The sequence below is a fragment of the Podarcis erhardii genome (assembly GCF_964252035.2).
Source record: "Podarcis erhardii genome assembly, chromosome: 6".
NCBI classification, from domain to species: Eukaryota; Metazoa; Chordata; class Lepidosauria; order Squamata; family Lacertidae; genus Podarcis; species Podarcis erhardii.
The window spans coordinates 81,665,754-81,687,161 of NC_138510.1; the positions used below are offsets into that span (position 1 = coordinate 81,665,754).

The 21,408-nt window shown below is 41.0% G+C and overlaps 2 long non-coding RNA genes across 3 annotated transcripts in view; one reads left to right on the forward strand and one right to left on the reverse strand.

The window, feature by feature from the left end:
• LOC309344010 overlaps positions 1-20,781 on the reverse strand; it is a 66,065-nt gene extending 45,284 nt beyond the window's left edge. The window contains exons 1-2 of one of the 2 annotated variants that reach the window (XR_014157523.1): positions 20,125-20,781; positions 15,926-16,010 (exon numbers count right to left, since the gene is read on the reverse strand). This is a non-coding gene — a long non-coding RNA (uncharacterized lncRNA). The remainder of the gene's footprint in view (positions 1-15,925; positions 16,011-20,124) is intronic. The other variant, XR_014157524.1, reaches the window with a different exon arrangement.
• The window catches only part of LOC309344056, a 35,130-nt gene continuing 30,940 nt past the window's right edge, over positions 17,219-21,408 (forward strand). Inside the window, exon 1 of the long non-coding RNA XR_014157586.1 lies at positions 17,219-17,321. This is a non-coding gene — a long non-coding RNA (uncharacterized lncRNA). The remainder of the gene's footprint in view (positions 17,322-21,408) is intronic.

The window sequence follows — 21,408 nt, forward strand, 5'->3', positions numbered from 1 at the left end:
TTCTTTGAAGGAAAATATAGGGCAGGATTCAACTAACAAGTCCCACCAGTGCAACAGATCTCCTCTCCCTGCATGCCCCCAGCCCCCACTTAAAAGTGGCTCTGGGGGGCCAGGAGAGGGAACGGCATTCCATCTGGCAAGCTGAAAAGCTTTTGCTGAAGGAATGGTTGCCAAAGCACTACACTGAATTCTTCTTATGGTGTGTATGCCGCCTAGAACACACCACTGCTGAATAGGGAAAATGTACATGGGTTCTGCACTGCAGCAACACCCAGAATATCCCTATAAAACCATACAACATACACACATATGCTATCTCTTTCTAAGCCAGATAGTGCAGTGGCTGAATTATAGGTACTCTCTGGCATGAGGTATACAGTTAAGAACATAGCAACAATATGCAGCTTCATAATGAATGTGAGGGGCAGTGGTGTATTGGAGGGAAACCACAGCGAGCGCAGCTGCAGGACATTTTTTCAAGGTAGGGATGATGACATCATCTGCCTGAGCTGTGTGCTCTGGCAAGTGAATGAGGTGATAATGAGGCTTCACGTTTGTGAAAAAAAGGCATAGACAGAAGTCGTCAGAGAACAAGGAAAATAAGCAGAGGCTAGGTATGTCTTTCCTTTCCTTTGTTGGGGTCCCTGCTTCACACTCGCAGTTTCAATAGTAAAATTTATTTACTGTATGGTTTGCATTTCTAATTAAAAGCTAAAGGTCACATTTTAGCTGGCTAAGCTCTTTTATTAAGGCTCAGTGAATTTTACAAGTTGAACCTACATAGTCAGAAGAAAGCCCCGAGTAAATTATGCAGAGGATTGTAACCATGTCAAACTTAACATGTACCACTGGGATGTGTGTGTATGTGGGTGGACAATAAAAGCTGCCTGCATTTTTGCACTCTACTTGGGGGCATGGCTCATCATGACAGTTCCCACACTTCAAAATCTGTCACTCCACCACTAGTGAGGGATGTTTTGGGTCAGCATTAGTTACAATCACCCTAAAATACACACAAACTGGACTTCAGGTTACTCATCTGAATATGGATAGTGAACATAAAGGTAGATGATGCACTAAAGGCAGGTGTCTATTCACCTTTGCAGCTCATCTCAATGTATGGTGCAGATCGAGTGGGTTAAACACACCAAATGTGAGTGCATTTGAACCTTAAATAAAGCTCAGAGTATACGCTCAAGGCTGAAGCAGCCATGATGCAACAGATTCATGATATAACCCTTTAAACTTCTAAGCAGCTCCTACCAGCCCTGATTTTGATCAGAACAATAGTGGTGGAGGAAGGTTTAATCCTCCTCGAAGCACATTTTCCTGATCTAAATTGCTCCCCAAAACTGATATTAGCTAGGTAGTGAATAAAAAAATACAAGTACTTGTATTGGCCCTTTATTTTATTCCCCTTGTGGGACTTGTAACAGCTCATTGGTAAGGAAAAGATTGAGGAGGCAAAGGGTTAACCATTAAGCATTCTGTGCCCCAGTGCTGCTGCTCAGATCAAAATTGGAGCCTCCTGCAGTGATTTAAAGGCTTTTTAATCTTTTTAAGATCACGGATCTTCAATGTCACATATGTTTAGATTTTTCAGTGAAGCAACACATTGCAAAGGTTTCTCTTAAACATAAACCTCTTTTAAATGGTTTTGCACTGTCACTTTAATTATGTCTGGCATTGGGAATAAATATGTTATGCACAAATATATGTTGTGGATCTCTGACACCATTTTGTAAAAAAGGAAAGAAATACAGCATGATTAACCCTTTCCCTGAGCTCTGCTCCCAGTTGCCCTCCTTCCCCACCAAAAATAATCTGTGGAGTTCAAATAAGAGAGAGAGAGAGACAAATAATTGGAGGTAGTATTCAATATATTAGAATTAGGTTTATCTATGAAGTTCATGTAATACTAAAACTAGGATGGCTCCTAAGATAAAGCAGAATGTATTTATAAAATTTAAATACATTCAATTTCAAAAAAGGCCAATTCAGGGTCAAAACCAAACATGATATGGGGACTCTGAGTTTGGTCAAAACAGTTGGCACTGAGGAAGAGTATTTAAATTCCCCTCTATTTTTCAAATCTAAATTGTTTCTGAAGCCGATAAGGTCCACAGAGGGTTGTGTCCAGTGGTGACTATGTGTAAGTGGAACAGACTTCCATGAGTGGAATGGGATCTTCCCTTCCTCTCCCTCTTCCTTCCTGCAGCTCACCAGGTGCTCCCAAAATTTGTTCTACAGGGCTGAGTAACACCCTAGAACAGAGCTTTCCAAACTGTGTGTCGTGACACGTGTGTTGGCTGCAGTGTGTAGGTGTGTCTCATGAACACTCAACTGTGCTCTTCTTGGAGCTGGAAAGGAGTTAGTTTAGCCTCTGGTTTGCTAATAAAACTGAATTACTGTGTCATGAAATGATGCGTGCCTGAAATTTTGTCACCAACATGTAAACTCTACCCTAGAACATGTATGGGGATGGGATTGGGGCACTGCAGGACAGACTAGAGAGCTCTGTTGCTTGAGTGGAAGTCTGCTAGTGTAACTTTGGATTCCACCCCAAATTTGTATTGTGGTTGTTTTGTCCCATACCTCTGCACCTTGGGGAAAACATTTAGTTTCAGAAACTGGCATAGCAGTAACTTCCCTCCATTCTGTAAGGTTATTTTTTAAAGTATTAAAAAAAAAATTTGGGCTGTGCTATGTCTGTTTTATTCCGTATTTTCCCATTGGACAGGCACTCTTAATTTTGTGGCCATAGCACAGCTTGTTTTTAAATAAACTTGAGTGTATCTCAAGTCATGTTATGTTTTATAAAGTAAAGGGTAAAACGAAAAGGTTTCAGGCTTGAAGATGCTACACAAATTACACATAATATTACACATAATAATACAAAAATGATGTATATCGGTGCATATTCCGTGGGAAAATAATTGTAAGTGCAGAAAAGAAGATGAACCAAATGGATGAACCGAAAAGCCAAGCCAATGGGTCCACAAAAATTGTTTACAACATTGTCAAGCAATTCCCAATATTGTAGCATAGCTAGTATTTCAGTATTAGGGGAAATCTCCCATGAACTATGAATCCAAGACACACAAATACTACCTTCTACCCAGTATTTGACAAGAGAAGCTTGTGTCACCAAGTTCAAAACACTTCTTGCCAAATGATGGGTATAAAGTGGCATTCATGTGTCTGAGCAAACAGATTTTTCCTAATGAAGACAACACTGAAACACATACTGGGAATTACTTAGCAGTACTAAAACAACATTGCTATTAGCCCCTTATAGTTCTTCCCCCCATTGCTGAGCAGGAATCCGAATCTGGGTTCCTCCACACCAAGTCCAAAACTCTGTCTGCTACAGTACACTGGCTCTCTAAAAACAATAATTTGGATTTATATTTCAAATTTCAAGCGCCCAGTGCGCTTCACAAACATTACCGCAGTTGCAGTCTTTGTGTTCTCAGTCTTTGATTTTGTTCCTTAGATTGCCTATATTGTGAATGTTCCGATAAACTTTAAAAATAAAAGATAGATGGAAGAATTAAAGAAGGAAAATATTAATTTCTTCGCCCTCACAAATCGTGTGCCAAATTGAGATGCAGCAAACATATATGCGAATACATCTGGGCCCTTCCACAATAATAGCTCCTATCTTAATTAAGTTTAATACCCATAGCTATTAGCATCTATTCTTTCCTGAACCTCTTTCTTCTTATTCTGTTTCTCCAGTGCAGAGCTGCAGATAAATTCATTTGGAATGTTGCACTTACTCAGATAGAAACAGCTCGAAATATGTACCGGATATATTGTGTTGAGAATTGCAAATATGTTGTAAAAATCAACACAGTGGGACCACTGTCCCCTCCTGGGGTACATATATAATTCCCATTAATGTTAATGAGAATTATGGAAATACAGCCAAAGGAGAATATAGCCCAATATATGTTTTATGTACTGGATATTAACATCTTTGCCAGACGTATATGTGCTCTTGGACATGGTATAGAATATAAAGATGCACAAAGGACTTACCCTGGGCAATGACATTTCTTTTGTTGTGTCTCTGATATGATTCTCCTTGGAGTATAATTAGTTCTTTCTGGAAATCGTTTGTTTTGTTTTGCGGGGGGTTTTGGCAGCATTTTGATGCGTATCAGCACACAATCAAAACAATCCCCCCCCCCAAATTATACTAATAACCAGGGAGCCAAAGGAAAATAAGGTACTATTTTTGTCCCTTGTATGTTAAGCACAAGTCTTAACAAGCATTTTGCCTGTACTGGAAATCAATTTTTTCTTTCCTCATAAAATAGAACATAACCATGTTTTGTGTGTCTGTGTTTGCTTATGTGCAACACACTGTAATTATCTCTAAGGATCAATCAAGAACCTGGCTACTGTTTTTAAATTTTAGTTTAGGGAAGATGGTCACTTAGGCAGCTAGATAGTTTTAAGATGCTTTCCACAATTAGAAGGATGCTTCTGTCTGCCTGCTCCCCTTACCTAACTCCCCTCCCCGCTCAAAGAATAACAGTACTGTACTTGACAATAACAGGGCCACAGGAAGAGATGAAATCCTATATTTAGAAAACATATATTTTTAACGTGTACTGTTTAAATGTGTGCACCTCCTCCTGGCTGGAACATCTGTTTCTAACTCGTTGTTCCTCTTGGCTGCTTTTCAATTGGATTTCCTCGAGCAGGTCCAAAGCTTGTCACCTTAGCCAGGGTCTGTTAGCTATCACCACTGGTCCTACATTAAGTAGGAGGTTCAGGGCTAAGCTAATAACTCTTCTGCCTTTCTGACTGATCACAGCATTTCTCGCTGTGGCTACTTATCATGCTAGGCTCCTCAGGGAGGTTATCTTCTTTGTCTATACCTCAGGGTAGAAATTGTCCTCCCCCCCCTTGCCTCCCTCCATCATTCCTAAGGCTGCATATAGAAATATTGAAAGCATTGCTGCTCGTATGAAGCCACTGTCGGATCCTTGTCTGCTGTTTGCGTGCCACTCGAGTCCAAATAGTGCTACCTTTTACATCTAAATTGCTCATGTACCTGTTTCCTCCCCCACTTTCCCCCCAATAGCTGCTTATTTCCTGAGGACAGAATATATCCAAAGAAAATGAAGTGGTATAATGCTGGCTGTACCTTACATAGGCTTCTGTTTTACTGAACAGTTTATTTTGGAAGGGATTGCATCCCCCCTCCTTTTCTTTTATTTCTTGCATTGTTTTCTTGCTTCCCTTCCATAACTTTAAAACAGAGGTATGGATATCGCGCAAATGCAACTCTGAAATGTTTATAACACTGATATTTCCACTGCATCATTTGAATCTCACCAAAATCCCTGTCCCTTCAGGTAGTGAGGTGGTTGTTGTTTAGGGTTGCCATATTTCAAGAACTAAAAATCTGTAAAAAAAAAAGTTGTTGAGCTTTTTTTGTTGAGAAAATCAACATCATTTTGCCAATTTTTTGAAATCCCAGCTTCTTTTGCTGGGAATGTCTGGGAAATTCTGGACAGAAATGTCTTTGACTGGTCCTATACCAAATGTTTAACTGCTAGTACCAGTGTTAAAGACACAGGCGCTAACATCAGGTCAGAGTCTGGCATTTAGGGTAGCAGAAGCAAAGGAGGACAGGGCTGCTCCATGTTTAACAGTTGGAGAGGAGACAAGTGCAGCTCATCATGTGAAGTCTCAACTGCTGACATTTGTGGAAATGAATCCGGACCTCAAGTTCTAGCATGCTGCATGCATGGCTTTCTGCAATGGAAAGCAGGTTTCCATTATCCCAAGCAGATTTTCACTTTCTTCAGAGCAACACATATCCCCTTTCCTCACCTTAAACCCCCTAATTCCTTTCATTCAGCGACATTCACCTACATTTACATTTACCTATACACTTAAAATATAAAAATTAAAAAATGGTGGCACTTTGGGTTAAACCACAGAGCCTAGGACTTGCCGATCAGAAGGTCGGCGGTTCAAATCCCTGCAACGGGGTGAGCTCCCATTGTTTGGTCCCTGCTTCTGCCAACCTAGCAGTTTGAAAGCATGTCAAAGTGCAAGTAGATAAATAGGTACCGCTCCGGTGGGAAGGTAAGCGGCGTTTCCATGCGCTGCTCTGGTTAGCCAGAAGTGGCTTAGTCATGCTGGCCACATGACCTGGAAGCTGTATGCCGGCTCCCTCGGCCAATAAAGCGAGATGAGCGCCGCAACCCCAGAGTCGGCCACTGCTGGACCTAATGGTCAGGGGTCCCTTTACCTTTTATACAGTTAAAATGGATACTTCCTCAGGACAGTCTTCTCACATTTTGGTCACTAGTCTCTTTGAGGTCTGCTCTACTACATGCAGTAGTATATGGTGGTAGAGGAGACCGTAACACTCTGGGCTGTGTGCATATGCCATTTTTTAATGCTGCCCCATGCATACATTGTGAAAGACAGGCCTTGCCAATAGGCTTGGAATCCAAAAGATGCTTGAACAGCTTTTAGAATGTAGTGCATTTGTGTCACATTCTTCATCCCTACCTGGGAATGAAGTGAATAGGAGGTTTTTTTAAAATAATGGAACCAGTCCGTGTGATATTCCATAGTAATGAAATATATTTGGGCATTTCAATAATGTTTTCTCCAGAAATTGTGAAGAGAGTAGGACATACAATATAGTTGCCAAGGGGCTACTGTCAGAAATAACGTTCCCATCCTAGCTGTAATAACTAAAAGTGCTTGCCGTGTGAACTGGCGCTATTATGGGATGCATTTCTACATGCTCATCCCATGTTCCCATCAGCCACAGGGGAGAGTATGGCATGAAGCCAAACACAGAAATTTATGAATTCTACCAGATGCCTGGGATACAGATGTGATTTTCTATTGGGAGTCCAGTCACAATAATTTCCTCTTGGTGACCAAGACATGTATTTTGATGTGAGCTCCAGAACCTCAACCTCCTGGTGCCTCAGTTTCATTATCTAAGGGCTCATCTATATTACTAGCTTGTATATGTTGAATATGAATTTTGGATCTTATGAATGCTCTAACACATGTCCAGATAGCAACTCATCACATCATTTTATATGCCACATCCTGCTGTATTCAGTTATGCCAGCTATATATGATGAGAGAGAGAGAGAGAGAGAGAGAGGGAGGGTGGGAGAGAGAAAAGAAACAATGGATTGAATAAGAAGACAGAAAGGAAAAGGTATTAATAGCCCAATAATGATATGAAGTTTATTTGAGGAGTGAAGTTAAAACTTAATGGTTCAGAAATAGTGAATCCATTATGTTTTTAATACTCAGGTTATATTAATACCATATAACAACTTTATAGTACCATTAGTACCACTTAATCCTGGGCTCATCTTAGAAATAAACAGTCTATATCTCCTCCCCAGAATTAAATGGCCAAATATATTCGTTAACAAAATAAATATTCCCTACTATTGCATGGCCGATTGGACATAAACAGTCTTCTATTTGTTTTGCATGGTTCTGTTAGCACATGACTTCTTCAATGATAATAAATTCATTAATATTTTTAAAGGCCATTTCAAGGTGAAAAAAGCTAGAACCTCAGGCAGCTGGATGATCCATCATGAAAGCCATTTCTCACTCAGTCCCTATTAATGAGAGAGATATGTGAAGACATAAAAATGTGGCATGGTTTGTTAAATATTCAGTTATAATGTGTATTCATAATTACTTAATCCTGTGTTTGTCGATTAAAATTCATGCTAAATGCATAAAAGGATTGCAACTTTTGGTTTAAAAATTCTGCTCAGGAAATGAAGGACCAAAGCAGACCCTGAGGGTCATCTGTCCAGCAACTGCACACCTGCAAGGTCAGGAGTGGAGGCTGAAGGAATCTGGAAAGTAAAGGCGGAACCTGGTGCAATCAGACATGGACCAAGAACACTACAGAGGAAAGACCAGCGCATTCTGAAATTTAATGGCTTTGACAGCCCAACATTTAATGATTGCAGCACTAAGATTCTGGTTCCATATTGGAAAGCCTAATGAGTACATACCTCATTTGAAATATACATATAAACACACACACACACACACACACACACACACACACACACACGATGACAATAAACATTTGATATGTAGCTTTGGAAGGTTAAGTAGAATGTGCCAAAATGTTTGCTGTTAACGTGCTTTAATTATTCTAAAGAGTTTCACATTGATGTTGATTTCAATAATTCATTTCTGCCTGCGGGTCATTATAAAATAAATACCTGCCTGGGGAGATAGCCTTTTCAAAGATGATTAATGAGAACTTAGCTTCCCAACATGGTATGAGAATACTGTCACTTACTGCTTTCCTCATCTGTGTAGCGTGGCAACAGCAAGACTGCACTGGCAAACAACAATAAACCCTTTGAAACCTGTTGTTGCAGGAGTTGGTGCTACTGGAACTTTGTTTCAGGCTGTGTTCACACACCCATTTTATGCATTTCCAGTGCTGGGTATTTAATCCATGTTCACATGTTATTGTCCCAAATGCATATGTTTTTTGTTATAAGATACAACTGTCTGGTGTGTGATTGTAGTTCTTAAGCTTTTGCATAAGATAAAGACACTCCCACCCCATCAATCCCCTGCTGTATGCACAAACAGAAGAGAATTGAAACCATGCCGACGTGAACAGCTGGGGAGAAAGAGCTGAGAAACACCAAAAATTCAAAAATGTGTAGTATGCTGTAAGAATGGAAGACAAAAGATGAATTGGTCAAATCAGCAATGATACAACGGGCAAAAGATGTGAGGCACAATATTGAGATGGCAGCATGGGAAAAGTTGTGGAAAATAGATATGAAATTTACTGCTTGGCGCTGTCGGTTAAACCACAGAGCCTAAGACTTGCTGATGAGAAGGTCGGTGGTTTGAATCCCTGGGACGGGGTGAGCTCCCGTTGCTCGGTCCCTGCTCTTGGCAACCTAGCAGTTCGAAAGCATGTCAAAGTGCAAGTAGATACCGCTCCGGTGGAAAGGTAAACAGCATTTCCGTGCGCTGCTCTGGTTTGCCAGAAGCAGCTTAGTCATGTTGGAAAACAAGCCTTTTTCGGGAGAAGCTGGCAACTCTCCCAGGCTCCCGGCTTGGTCTCTGGCAACCTCCCTGGCTGCAATCCCCACAGGCTCCAGGCTAGGTCTCGATAGGCGACACTTCCCAGCGTAGGAAGTGCACACCCACTCCCTCCTGCTTCCCTAGCAGGGAAAGGAGATAGCCAGAAATGTCTATTTACATCCTTTTATTTCTGACTTTGCAGCACTACAGAAAACATGTCCGATCACTTCAAACTTCAGCAAGCAAGTAAGAAAGACTTCCTGTACATACGCAAGAGGAAGGTCTCATATTACACACTGAGCAAATTCCGGTGAACTGCCCTGTGAATTGACTGTAACATTGTTTCCCACAGTCAGCCCCATCATGTGATGTAAACAAGCTGGCTGTCTGCAGCTGCGATGATCTCATATTGTAACAAGTCATGCTGGCCACATGACCCGGAAGCTGTACACCAGCTCCCTCAGCCAATAAAGCGAGATGAGCGCCGCAACCCCAGAGTCGGCCACAACTGGACCTAATGGTCAGGGGTCCCTTTACCTTTATGCAATGAAGAAAAATTATATGAAAATGGTACATAGATGGTATTTCACACCAAATAAATTAGCCAAAATGTATAAAACAGTGTCAAACAAATGTTGGAAATGTAAACAGACAGAAGGGTCCTTTTTCATATGAGATGGACTTGTAGAAAGGTGTCAGGCTTCTGGGAAATGATACATAATGAATTAAAAAATATGTGTAAAATAGCCATTCCCAAGAGGCCTGAAGCATTTCTTCCGGGGATTATAGGGGCAGAGGTTCCAAAAGAGATGGTTAATTTGTTTGTGTATGCTACTACTGCAACTGCAATCCTGTCTGTGCAGAGTGAAAAGAAGTCCCAATGAAAGAAGATTGGATTTTAAAGTAAATGGACTATGCAGAGATGGTAAAGTTGACAGCAGAAAAAGAAATGAGAACTTTGTCGAAGAGTGAAGGTTCTTTTTGGACTATTTAAGGAAAAAATTAGTCAGATGAAATTGCGAGCAGGATTTGAATAATAGGCAAGGGAAGGAGAATAAATAAATGATTGTAATATAAGTTGTAACACAATAGAAAATATATGGCAGTTATGGCAGAGGATAAAGGAATACAACAGGAACATCATAGAAGGATGGGAAGTCAATATGTAAGAAACTGTAATATTTAAAATAAATTGAATAATGTTAAATTTCATGTAGAAAACTAATAAACACACACATGAAATGCACCAAAAACACACACACAACTTCACTGTGCTCCAAGGCAGTAATGAGAACATCCTCAGTATGCAGTCCCTTAAACCAGCGATGGTCATTTTTTTTTAGCCAGCTGCGGGGCCAGCTTCCTCCAAGCTTAGCTACTTGAGAATCAAACTCCTCCAGAGGCCACTGTGATAACATAAAATGCCAGCCAGGCCCAAACTCTGTTCTGGCTGGTGTCATTTCTGAGTGAAGTTACTTAAGGATTGGCACTGGCCAGGCCAGCAGCTTCTAACTGGGCACTGCCAAGGGGGGAAACAATAAAGGGTGGATTGTGACAAATCAGAAGAGTTGGTTGCAGTTTGTGGGTTGACCATGCCTGCCTAAAACTATTTGAGATCTGCAGTTAAGGAGGGTTTTGCTTGCCCTCCTCCCTAACTTTGGTATTTGCTGAACTTCCACTTGTGCTATACTTTAATTAGCCATTTTGTAAACTGAAATGTAAGCACCATATGAGAGGACTGAATGTGACAGAGGAGTGATTTGTATTCTAGGAGACCGGGAGCTTTCCAATGAACCGTGTAAAAACAGTTCATTAAAATGTTTATGTGCTTGGCTACTTAATGCCAAGAAAGCTTTATTGCTGTCTTATAAAACCCTGGCAACTTTTGGGCAGAAGTCACGTGTGTACATAGGAAATAAATTAGAAATTTATGTAATCCTAGTTATGAGACTCTCCAAAAAGGAATGAGAACATCTTCACAAGTGGGGAAAAGCTGCAGAGCATCCCCTTTTCATGTAGATCCCAGGTTCAATATATAGTAGGGCTTGGAGAATCCCTAGTCTGAAACCATAGAGAGCTTCTGCCAGTCATTGTAGACAATACTTAGCTACATAGACCAATGGGCTGATTCAGTATGAGACAACTTCCTAGGTTGGCATTACAATTATTGTAACAATTGCTACTTTTGATAATTTATATAGTGTTTTTTTTTTTGTCTCAAATGTTCCCAAAGCAGTAAAAAGAATATTTAATCAAAAAGCACGGTACAGTACAATAAAATACCAAAAATCAATCAGCAAATTAAACAAACTTCAGCTTCAAAATATACGACTTCAAAATCACAATGTTGAAGAGCCTTCCCATGACGGAAGATTAATGGGTGCTCTCACAAACCCTATATACCACACACTTAGGGGCTAGAAACCTGAGCAAACTATGATAAATACTTACCCCAGTTAGAAGAATTAAGGGTTATTGTTGCTATATCGAACCAAAATGCAACTGAATATGGAATTTTCAGACTGTTGTATTAGGAAACCAGAATTGGTTTCAGATTTTTATGGACCTTACGCAGGCAAATGATCTGCCCTGTTCCAGAGTGGCTGTGCCAAAGTCTAATTTACACAATAACTCTATGCATGTGTTTGCTTCCCACAAACCTTGCACAGTTACCATTGCATGGTGCACTTCCTGGTGGCACCCTATTCCTGGCATCACCATTGATGCTGTCACATCCCCCCCACACGTTAGGAGCTGAACCTCCGAAGCAGGAATGATTCTGATTTGGAACACCAGAAGATCAGGGTTCTAAAGCTCACAGGGTTCTAAAGCAGCTGCCTGCCATATACAGCAAAACAAGTGACAGGGAATTCCTGTTCTTTTCCTAATACCCCAACACACATCTTTTTTTAAATATAAAAACATACTTAACAGAGCAGCAGACAGCAGCAGATTTTCCTCCAGTACTCCACACACACAAGGCCCGCAGGAAGCAAAGCAAAGAGGAGGCAAACAAGCCCTTGTACTTCTTGTTCCCTTCCCTTTTCGATAAGCCCTTCCATGGGCAGCAGAGCAGAGAAGGCAAACCGGCACAACACTTCTTGGCTCTCCCCAACCTTTCAAAAAGTTCTTCCATGGGCAGCCAGAGCAGAGCAGGTGAAATATCCTTGGCATTTCCCTCACCCACAACATCCTCCCAAAACCCAAAGGAGAGGCAAGAATCCTGCCTCTCCTCTCCACTCTTATCTGTGTTCAATAACCATTTCCCAGGCAAATCCTTCCTTCCATAAGGAGAGGAGGAGTTCACATCATTGGCAACTGGATTTGGAAGTGGATGGGCCTTTCCGTTTCCAACAGGAGTTCTGCACTTTAAAGTCAGAATAAGTGTTATACCTGTCACTCAGCTTGTGTTGGTCAGGAACTCCTGCAGCTTAGAAGGTGGTCTGCACATTCTGCTTTATAACTTTCTTTCTAGAAGGGCTAGAGACCTAGTTTAAAAAGTTAAGTAAAGAACAGGAAGTCCAGAGTCTGGCACCCCTGTTCTGGCATGCCAATGAAGCTTTTCATGGCTCCCATGCCCTAAACGGACCAGCCTCCACCAACTTTAATTGATGAGTAGGATAAACAAAGAGTGGAAACCATGCAAAAAACTAAAATGCTAGACTTCAACAATGGCAATTCGTTGTTTGTAGTCATGTTTCAAAAGTATCCTTTCAGTTAACAAAGTATACTAATAACACAGGGGGCCCTCAAGAACAGGGGAGCCCTAAATCTGTACATAACTATCTGTATAAATCCATCACTGAGGCTGAATGTAAGTATGGAAATGCTTTGTGTCTATCTTCTCCAGTTTTCAGCCAGATTGGCTGTTATGGAGGCACAGCTGCTTCACAACTGTACATAACACTGTGATTTCGTCCAAAAGAAATAAGCCCCGGAGTTAGAACAGAGTACAGCACAGAAGGCAATTGTTGCCCAAGTGAAGTTCATCCTGAACAAAAGCGCTTTATAGCTCTTCCTGTTAAAGAAAAGCAGTGGACAAGCTGGCTGGCTGGAAACAGATCCACTGCCCAGGTAGATGTTGAAAACTACAGCCCTGGTGGCTCACACCACACAGGGCAACTAAGGGTTTTAGGACTGGTAGTTCACAGTACCATGTCATAGTTTGACTCATACATCAAGACATTTTCCAAGACGGGATATTTAGGCATTAACTGCTTATTATTCAAGAGTTAGGACAATATGGTTTCACAAACCTACCAGCCAACTAGGCACTCAAATATAAAATAATAAAAGAATAAACTTTACATATTCAAGAAACGTGTATGGTGGCTAATAGCACTATAGAGCAGTCACCACTTTACAACATACAGAGGGTGTTCATACTTTACATATGTACAGAGGAAAGCGAGAGGTTTCCTAAGGCACATTTTGATGCTGAAGAATTTACTTCCTGTAATCTCCTGCCACCAAGAGAGTGGTGGCGGCTAACTTCTAGCCACAGTTTCAAAAGAACATGAAATAAAGGGAGCTTTAAAAGTGCCTGTTGCCAGACCAAGCATCAAGTTTCTAAATGACCACTCTCTTCTCATCCTCCTTGAATGAACATGGACCATCAATTTCCTCAGAGGGTGAAGGGAATGTAAAGCAGTGGTTTAGCATCCTATACATTATCTTGCTTTTATGGTTACAAATAGAGCACTTATGTGCATTGACCCATGTCTCATACCAGTTATCGGTAGCCAGATTCAGGTCATGGTTCCAACAGTGTATTAGGGCCTTAAAATGAAATCTGGTCTCAAATTTATCTAATGCAATTACATTATTTGGACAATCTTGTCGTTATTGGCTGTTGTAGTGGCATACACTGTGGCAGGGGATTAAAATATTGGGACGGAATGCCATGTGCATTAAATTCAAATCCACCTTTCATTACGGTCCAATAATTGTCTCTGTTCATTTTTATTTAATTAATATTCATCGTTTTTGCTTGCAAACTTTAAAACATTTTAAAGAGGGGAGGGGGGGAATCAGTTTTTACCCTCTCTGGGTTTCCCCAAAGCCCTCTCAGCTATAATTGCAAACTTAAAACGGCCCACAGTCCTGCAGCATATCAACTTGATGTCTATAATTGACCAGCAAACATTTTTTACAGCCTGCTAAATGGTGAGACTAAAATATAATATATATAATGTTGATTAAAGTACTTTTGTACAAAGGGGTCAGAGACATTAGGAAGTTAAAAGAGAGTGTGAGCTCTGGTGTTGCACTTTTAACCTGTGTGCTTTGCTGAATTTCCATAATTGATCCCACATGCTGGCTTTTTAAGCATTTCTTGTCAAATTTCAAACTGCAAAAATCAAATTTATTTAGAAAGGAGCACACTTTTAGGCTGGGACACTAGACAGAATGCCCAGCAATGCAGATTGCTGGTATTATAATAGCAATGATTGCGAAGAGTTGCAATTTAAAGGGCCACAGTAGCTTATAATTGCCTGACCCGATATCAGATCTTTAGGTGTAAAAAGAAAAAAAGGTGGAGGGGAAGGAAAAAAACACCCAGGTTAACAGTAAATCTGAAATGGATTAGAATGGACCCCCAAATGATAATTGCTACATAATTTTGTTTAGGTTGTAATTTGTGGTGTTATTTTTATGGCTGACATGAGACATAATATGTTTTCAGGGTTTTGCAATTGCCAGCCGACAAATGGAATCTGTCACAAAGTATTTGCAGCTTCCCCCTTGTGAAGGTTATAATGCTCGTGAAGCACAAGTGCATACTGCAAATTATTTAGTGTAGAGATCCATGAAATATTTCCCTAACAAGGTAATAATAACTAGGGTCATACATAGTATAATAAGCCCCGTTCATGCTTATTGTCATTATCCGACAGCAGCAGATACATTCCACAATATTTCTTACTTGTACCTCTTGTATTCTGCAACATAACATAGCTGTCAAGTGTCCCTTTTTTGAAGGGACAGTCCCTTATTCCAGCGCCATGTCCCGCTGCTGTCCCTTATTGATGGGTGTCCCTTAAATGTCCCTTAAATGATGTCCCTTAAATTTCAAAGGAAGCAGCTCCTCTCCCTCCCTCCCTGCCGGCCAGGGAGGAGGGAGGCTCCAACTGTGTTGCTTGGCTGTGTTGCTCACCCAATAAGAAGTCTAAGAACGACTGGGGGGTGGAGCTTGCATGCCTTGTGTGTGGCTAGTTAATGCAAGCTGAGGAGGGTTTTGAATGCTGGACGCCATTTTGTTGCACGTGCTGCTGTAAACTTTGCAATGCAAAGCCAGCCCGGGGAGCCATCTTAAGTTGAGGCTGCATAGGCCTTGTGGTGCATGTGATGCAGATTCTATTCAGACCCTGATGTTGGGAAAGATGGAGGGCACAAGGAGAAGGGGACGACAGAGGACGAGATGGTTGGACAGTGTTCTTTAAGATACCAGCATGAGTTTGACCAGACTGCAGGAGGACAGGAAGACTGGAGTGCCTGGAACAGGTGAGGCTGCAGGTCCCTTATTTTGGCTGCAGGTCCCTTATTTTGGCTGCTGGTCCCTTATTTTCAAGGCTGCTGGTCCCTTATTTTCAAATCTGTAAGTTGACAGCTATGACATAAGCATTGCTGAGATGTGCTGGAACTGATGTAATCCTTGGGAATAATCCAGAATTAATATTTTGACACTGGCATCAGTGAGATAGAGATTGCCTGAAGTGATTAAGAGGTGCTGGGGCTCATACCTCTTGAGAAGAAAACCCAGCCCACAAATACTGGGTGAGTGCTCTGCATATTCTCAGAAGGATACTGTCATCCACAACATCAGAGGCTCGCTTACCTTTTGTTCATCTTCTAACGTGATATATGCCATCATCTGCCAGCGATGCCTTTCTGCATTCTACATATGACAAACAGGCCAATCTCTGCACAAAATAATAAAAAGACATCAAAAAAAGAGAAAATTGAAAAAGACAATGGAAGAACACATCAGCCACTCAGACCTTAAGGTGGCCATGCTGGAAGAGAAGAACTGCAGAGGGAAAATGCAATACAAAACAGCTCAATTACAAAGATCAGGTGGTTCAGGGCAATCATCTGTGGATCGAATTGACACCTTGGATTGTTTTATAATCACACTACAATAATTGTTAATTGGTTTACCAAGTCAGTTTGCCAGTATAGCTGCTTTTTAAATTTCCCACAATGCCCCAAGCAAGGCTATATCATGGGCACTGTGAGAAATTAAAATGGCAACAAGTCTCAGTTGTCTGGGACACTGCTGGAGTTGGCATCAGGTAAGCCTTCTGGGAGCATGCCAGGGTACAGCAAAGCCCTCTACAACAAACTGAGAGTTGCAGACCCTTCAAGTGTCCCTATTTTCCAAGGACATCACTGATTTAGAGAAGCTGTCCCAGTTTCTTATTCTGTGTGGAATGTCCCACCTTTCCTTAGGATGTCTCTATTTTCATTGGAGAAATGTTGGAGGGTATGGAGTTATCCGACCCCTGAGCCGCCTGAAGGCAATTCTGTACTGTATAGGGAAGGTTTTTTTTTAAAAAAAGTTTAATGTTTAATTATATTTTTTATATATGTTAGAAGCTGCCCAGAGTGCCTAGGGCAACCCAGTAAGGTGTGTGTGGTATAAATAGTAAAATTATCATTATGGACTGGGGCATCCCTATTTTCATCAGAGAAATGTTGGAGGGTAGGGAGCTGGGTCTGCTGCAGTGAGAGGAAAAACTGCAACTAGCAAGATTCACTGTTACTAAATGTAGAAACTGCTTCCTTTAGCTATCCTACCGTTTGTCAAACTGGGGACAAGTGAGGTAGAATAGAGGGGAGATCAGGATTGTGCCCTTTTTTTGCCAAACAGCAGTCTGTATTTTGTGTGCATCCCAGTGTGTGTAGGCCTCTGTGCAGAAGTATTTAACAATGGGCCTATATCAGGGATATGGCCTGACTCGCATTCAGCCTAATTGTTTGCCAAGAACTAATACAATTTAATCATTTTAAACATATTGGCCTATCTACGTTTATGAGACAGCAAGAAAAGAGAGAGAGATTCACTTTATGTTCTGGTTGATAAAAATACGTGAGCATCTGTGGGGATTAAAGGAGTGGAAATCTTTACCTTCCCAAGTGAAAGATATGGAAGGGAGTAAGAGAAGAGATCAAGGTGAAAACTGGGAGGAAGGATGCCTCAAATTGAGAGGTGTGATTGCCAGGCCATGTATGTAAGTTAACTGTGGAGAATCCCACGTTGCCTTTGTAGAATGGAGATCTGTTTGGCCTCATATATTTCTATAGAGAGCATAAAATAAATATTTTTTATTTCTATCTTAGACTTCAGGCTCCTGACACTTTTCAGCTGTTGGGTTAAGTCAATTTATTTCTTGGGTCAATTTATTTGTATTGTTTTATTCAGAGCTGATTTTCTTTATTATACATTTACTTAAGTGAAATTGGTCCTTTGTTGTTGTTGTTGTTTAGTCGTTTAGTCGTGTCCGACTCTTCGTGATCCCATGGACCAGAGAACGCCAGGCACCTCTGTCCTCCACTGCCTCCCGCAGTTTGGTCAAACTCATGCTGGTAACCTCGAAAACACTATCCAACCATCTCGTCCTCTGCCGTCTCCTTCTCCTTGTGCCCTCCATCTTTCCCAACATCAGGGTCTTCTCCAGGGAGTCTTCTCTTCTCATGAGGTGGCCAAAGTACTGGAGCCTCAGCTTCACAATCTGTCCTTCCAGTGAGCACTCAGGGCTGATTTCCTTCAGTATGGAGAGGTTTGATCTTCTTGCAGTCCATGGGACTCTCAAGAGTCTCCTCCAGCACCATAATTCAAAAGCATCAATTCTTCGGCGATCAGCCTTCTTTATGGTCCAGCTCTCACTTCCATACATCACTACTGGGAAAACCATAGCTTTAACTATACGAACCTTTGTTGGCAAGGTGATGTCTCTACTTCTCAAGATGCTGTCTAGGCCTGTCATCGCCTTTCTCCCAAGGAGCAGGCGTCTCTTAATTTCGTGACTGCTGTCACCATCTGCAGTGATCATTGAGCCCAAGAAAGTAAAATCTCTCACTACCTCCATTTCTTCCCCTTCTATTTGCCAGGAGGTGATGGGACCGGTGGCCATGATCTTCGTTTTTTTGATGTTGAGCTTCAGACCATATTTTGCGCTCTCCTCTTTCACCCTCATTAAAAGGTTCTTTAATTCCTCCTCACTTTCTGCCATCAAGGTTGTGTCATCTGCATATCTGAGGTTGTTGATATTTCTTCCAGCAATCTTAATTCCGGCTAGGGATTCATCCAGCCCAGCCTTTCGCATGATGAATTCTGCATATAAGTTAAATAAGCAGGGAGACAAAATACAGCCTTGTCGTACTCCTTTCCCAATTTTGAACCAATCAGTTGTTCCATATCCAGTTCTAACTGTAGCTTCTTGTCCCACATAGAGATTTCTCAGGAGACAGATGAGGTGATCTGGCACTCCCATTTCTTTAAGAACTTGCCATAGTTTGCCGTGGTCGACACAGTCAAAGGCTTTTGCATAGTCAATGAAGCAGAAGTAGATGTCTTTCTGGAACTCTCTAGCTTTCTCCATAATCCAGCGCATGTTTGCAATTTGGTCTCTGGTTCCTCTGCCTCTTCTAAATCCAGCTTGCACTTCTGGGAGTTCTCGGTCCACATACTGCTTGAGCCTTCCATGTAGAATTTTAAGCAGAACCTTGCTAGCGTGTGAAATGAGTATATATGTATAAAATGTATAAAATGAACAGCAACAAATATAAGAAAAATAGAAATTGGTCCTATTTTTCTTATATTTGTTGCTGTTCATTTTATACATTGTGAGCTGCCTTTGGGACACCATCTTGTGGAAAAGTGGGATACCAATAAATGGGTAATGACAAGATTTTGATGGTGAAATTATTCAGCAATCCACTGCCCCAATTAACCGCCTCACAACAAAATTTCTGGCTACAAGCTCCACCCTCACTAAACATAGGGTGGTATCTGACTTAAGTTATAGAGTAAACCCATTGAAATTTATGGATTTAAGTTAGTGATCATTACTAGCATTGGGTCTTCTAAATGACTGAGGCCCCATCTGCACTACACACTGAAAGCAGCATCATATCACTGTGAACTGTCATTTCTGGGAACTGTAGTTTGTTAAGTGTGCTGAGAATTACCAAAAGACCCCTATTCCCCTCACAGAGCGACGATTACCAGAGTTTTCCTGAAGAAAGAGGCTGTTAAACCACTCTGAGAATTAAAGCTTCATGAGGGGAATAGGGGGTCTTCTAACAACTCTCTTACTACCCTTTACAAACTACAATTCCCAGGATTCTTTTGACTGAAGCAATGACTGGTTTAAAGTGTTGGGACACTGCTTTAAATGAATAGCGCAGATGGGCCCAGAGTTGGATATTAGCTGCTCGTTTTGAGTACAGTGGTACCTTGGGTTAAGTACTTAATTCGTTCCAGAGGTCCGTTCTTAACCTGAAACTGTTCTTAACCTGAAGCACCACTTTAGCTAATGGGGCCTCCTGCTGCTGCCGCACCGCTGGAGCCCAATTTCTGTTCTTATCCTGAAGTGAAGTTCTTAACCTGAAGCACTATTTCTGAGTTAGCGGAAGGTGTAACCTGAAGCGTATGCAACCCGAGGTACCACTGTATAGGGTTTATGCCTCCTGACCAGCCTGCAGGGTCGGGCCAATATATTCTGCCGCCTGAGGCAAAGGACAAGATGGTGCCTCTCACCCTACTTCCACCTACAGAAGCGGACTGGACCAGAAGTTAAATCTGATTTCAGCACTAGCAACAGAACACTGTTCAATCATATTTGAAGGCAAAAGGTTAGCTGGGGATTCAAGACACGACTCTGTTCTCTCAACACTTTAGTGCTGCTTCTTGAGGCCTGACTCTACCTAATAGTAGGGCCAGGTCTACCAGCTTCCCTTGCCGACTTCCCTCACCGACGCTCCTTACTTCACTTCCCTGTCTTTTCTGCCACTTATTCTCCAGCCACCCACCTTAAATGTTCCTCTTTCACAGTCAGTTCTGTTCTCAGCATATTTATTTCCTTCAGCCTCAGTGTCTCTGCCCGCTTTCAGGACATTTTGCCCCCCGTTTTTCCCATTTTCCCAGACTGCCTCTGCATGAAGTTTTGATCCCACCCAAACTGACAACATTCTTTTCTCTCACAAAAACCGAAGTGCAAACTCTTAAAGGTCTTGGAGCAAGTCGATTGAATCAGCTCAGCTAATCAGAGTCTGAGCCTGTAGGAGAACAATACAATATAGATACCAAAAGTGGTGGCTGCTGTGCAGCAGCAGTGATGTTTATCTCTCTCTTACTGGAAGGAAATGACTAAAGGTGACCCCTTTGTTTATGCATCTGTAGGCATGAGAAGGAACCATGCACAAAGTTTGGCATGGTAAAGATATCTTCAAATCCGACCTAACACCACATCCACAAAGGGATGATGGACAACAAGAAACACTAGACTAGAAATGTGAAATTTTGACAATGATATTGCACAAACATTGCATAAATGATTAAAGAACCCTCAGGAAGGCTGATTGTACATATTGTTTTTTCTGTTCATTTTACTTAAAAACTGTCTTTTTATAAAAACAATTATTTTTCCTTATATGGAGTTTATTGTGAGCTGCCTTGAACCTGTTGTGGTCAGAAAGAAATAATGAATAATCGTAAAACCTATGAATAAAATTATAATAATACATATATAGAGAGAAGCAGGTTTGTTTTAATTTCAGCAGATATTTCTGTAAATAGTAAATAAAAAATAAAATAGATATAATCTAGTAGCAGTTATTTCTTATTTTTTATAACAGCAACAATAAAGAATTAAATCTATTAAGCACCTAAAACCAAGTGGGCGGTGTAAAAAAGACTTGAATTATTTTGAATTTAAATAAATTGATTTTTAAGGCCTGAGTAGCTTTTCACTATTTATCTTATATTGTTTTGCCAGTTATGCTTATTGAAAATTAGTTATGATTCCAACTGAATAATTTCCACATCTAAAGGACAATAATTCAGTCTTGATGCACTTTGGCAGAAGTTTCATTTAAAGGACAAGAGCGCCGAAGTCAGAAACATGTTTGTGTCTTTTTTTTTTTCATGAATAGCCCATGTCTATTCTCTATGAAATTGATGTCAAAAAAGTATTATATATTTTCTGTGGGAAATAGAAGGCTGCCCTCTACTATCCTTGTCAGGTCGTCGTATCCTTTTAATCATACTTTTCATTTCAGTACATTGAAATTTCCGTTACCAAGGACAACATCATA